Source organism: Rhagoletis zephyria, unplaced genomic scaffold, assembly GCF_001687245.7.
Source record: "Rhagoletis zephyria isolate East Lansing unplaced genomic scaffold, Rhagoletis_zephyria_1.1 Rzeph_scaffold_01539, whole genome shotgun sequence".
NCBI classification, from domain to species: Eukaryota; Metazoa; Arthropoda; class Insecta; order Diptera; family Tephritidae; genus Rhagoletis; species Rhagoletis zephyria.
This window is the reverse complement of record NW_016158623.1, coordinates 87,713-91,008: the sequence shown is the minus strand read 5'-3', so window position 1 is coordinate 91,008 and position 3,296 is coordinate 87,713. Positions and strand designations below refer to the sequence as shown.

Sequence of the window (3,296 nt, the reverse complement as noted above, 5' to 3'; positions counted from 1 at the left end):
TGATGATTAATTTGAACGTTATTTAAGCTGCCTTTACACGGTCGATTTTTGTCGTTTAACCAAAATCTACCCGTGTAAATTGCAATTCAACCGTAAAATATAAGGGTTTTGGCTAGTCGATATCTCAGTCAATTTTCCAATCGACAGAAATCGACTCGTGTAAAGGCAACTACAGGAATCTTTTAATTTTCTTTTTTTTTGTTTTCTTGGGCGCCTTTTGAAGATGTGCAAAATTATATTGTCGCCTTAAATACAAAACAAAAATTTCTTTAAACCATCTTGCGCAGCAATTTGTTGATCTTATCCGCACGGCTACCGAAATCACCAACACCAACGTAGTGATTAGCCTTCTTGCGCCAGCCTCGGGTTGATGTGTTGAGCTTGAATGGCAACAGGAAGTTGGAGGCTTTCTTGAAGTGGGTTCCAACAGTGAATATTTCGTGCGCCAAATAACCAACGCCCTAAATTTCGTGCGCTTTGCGAAATTTGCTTTCGATCACAAAAGTGTCAGAGATTGGGACACGTTGATGGTTGTGCTTGACAATTCCACGTTTGTACATCAATTCACGAACTGATTTAAGATTTGGATAACCCCATATTGTGTGCGGCATACGTAGAATATTAATGGTTGCCTTGCTCAATTTGATGAACACACCGTTTTAATGTGGCGAAGACGGAACTGTAAAACTTTACGCACTTTTTGTGCAACTTTGTTGATACCGCGGATACGGATCACAAAAGCCAATTTGGATTTTTCAGGCCCGTAGAATTGGCCGCGTTTCTTTGCACCCAGCTCAACTCCATCTCACGGCGTCCATCACGGAGTTTTCTTGTTTGATATTTCTCAGCATGCACCAAGTTTTCACGTTTATGGAGTGCAATCACAGCAGAGCGCTTTAGTTTACGTTTGATCAGGGTAGCAATTTGCTGACCTGCTCTTGCTGAACATCAGCTTCGACTCGGGGACAGGAGGCAGCTTCCTGGAAGGTTGTCTGCCCTTTGCTTGCGGTTTCTTACCGGCCGTGATGGCAGTCTCTTAACTTGTTACTTAGCACGTTGAAAAGGCGAAAAAAAGTTTGCCAAATGTTTGGAGCACATCGTAAATGAGCCCCTCGATTTATAACATTTATATAAACAATTTAATTAAATACTTTTTAATACATAGATATGCTGCAACCAGGCACTTACTTTCCCAAATTCCATCCTGCTTATCGGCATAATTTTCCAAATATGCCTACTACTTCATTATTAATAACTCCATTTTCCAACTGCGCCTTCTTTGTTGGCTCAACATAGCCTAAAAAGACATAAATTTACATTAAACAATAGAAATCGCAAAAATTAGCGAACAAAATACTCCCTCTGTTTTGTTTTGTTGTCAAATTTCTGAGAAATGTGAGTTCACCACAATGCGATACAGAAAGAACAAGGACCAGGGATGTAATTTTAAGTAAATATATTATTCAGTGGCAAGGCGCAGAGCATTCGGGGCAGCAATATTAATTTGTATCAAATATAACATTAAACGGTGGTTCTAATACATTTTTTGATATTATTAACCAGAGTACATACATTGTATGGTATCTCTTTCAAAAATAATTGTGCTATATGAACTTTCTTTTCAAATATTTCTTAAGTTTCTTTCAGGAGTGTTGAAAAGCAACCATGCGTGTAACAAATTGTGTGCTACCTAAAATTTCACCTCTGGAAACTTTATCCCCATAAANGTATCAAATATAACATTAAACGGTGTTTCTAATATATTTTTTGATATTATTAACCAGAGTACATACATTGTATGGTATCTCTTTCAAAAATAATTGTGCTATATGAACTTTCTTTTCAAATATTTCTTAAGTTTCTTTCAGGAGTGTTGAAAAGCAACCATGCGTGTAACAAATTGTGTGCTACCTAAAATTTCACCTCTGGAAACTTTATCCCCATAAAGGACTTCACCACAGTTTTTTTACTGGATATACTGAGGCTCAAACATTATTTCGGCTTCAAAGACAGCGCGGTGAAACTTATGGGCAGGATAGAACGCAGAAGGTTAAGTCAAACAGACTAATAACCCGGCCTAGGTTTGTGTATACTGGTGTTCCACAAGGGTCTGTCCTTGGTCCGCTGTTATTCAGTCCCTGTTTGTCAATATGTGAATGTCTATGCGTATGTTGATGCTAAGCAATTGTATTGGTCACGTTGAGGATTTAAATTTCAAAATAAACAGTGACTTTTCTGCAATTTCTGTTTGGGCTGTTGGAAATTCTCTATGTTTAAATGCGTCAAAGTTGTATTATTGCCTGAATGTAATAGTGTGGTGTATGTCGATTGTATTCTAAAATTGTGGATAGGTACCAGTCCCCTTAGTTTAACGGATAAGATAGGAAATTTAGGTTTTATTCTTAATTCTAAACTTACCTGTGCTGACCAAGGTAAGCAGCGCGTATGCAATACTGCGTAAGCTGAGAGTTTCTGCAACATTTACGCGACTGGAAACAAGGCGTAAATTAGTTATCCAACTAATTATGCCAATCATCACCTACTCAGAGGTAATATACAGCAAACTGGACTCAATATCTTGCCATAAACTCAATGTAGCATTCAACATATTGAGCCCATTTCTGCCTGTCGGACAAATATCTTGGTTTGCAGACTTGAGAACTATTTGGGCGCTAGGAATTGTATATTTATTTGCAAACTTACTGTATTTAAAATACATGCCTATCTGTTTGAGAATCTTGTACCAGTAAGTTCACAGAGACACAACAGTTTTATTGTTCCAAAATTTAATTACCTAACATCAAGACTATTTTTAATTAACGGGGTAACAGTCTGGAATTCATTGCCTGAGACCGTCAAGACTGGGTTAAGCAGATTCAACTACAAGACACAAATCTACAATTATTTTATAACTGACTGATAGCATTGTGTAAGGGCATTAAAATTTTCCCTATCTCTCTCTTTTCTTTTTCTTTTCTATTAATTAAATCATATTAGTTCTTATTGTTAATTTATATTGTATTTTGTTGTTGTGTTGAAGAAAGTCTGGAAACTCCCTCCGCAAGCAATGTTAACTTAAAATCGGGCAACACTGCATACATTGACTTATTAATAATTCTTTCTTTACCTTTTCTTTCTTCCGTGAGGAACTAAAGAAATATGAAGTTTGTAAATTTTCAATTTGTATTATGTAACATGGCTTATAGAAAGTTAAAATTTCCAATAAAATATCAAGCGCCAAATTTTTCTAAGGATAACCGAATGAAATGAAAAATAATACTAATTTGTACCAAACT

The 3,296-nt window shown here is 36.4% G+C and overlaps 1 pseudogene; it reads right to left on the bottom strand.

Moving 5' to 3' along the window:
- Nucleotides 1–269: 269 nt before the first annotated feature.
- LOC108364339 (60S ribosomal protein L7-like) lies at nucleotides 270–2,608 on the bottom strand (annotated as a pseudogene).
- Between the last annotated feature and the right edge of the window lie 688 nt (nucleotides 2,609–3,296).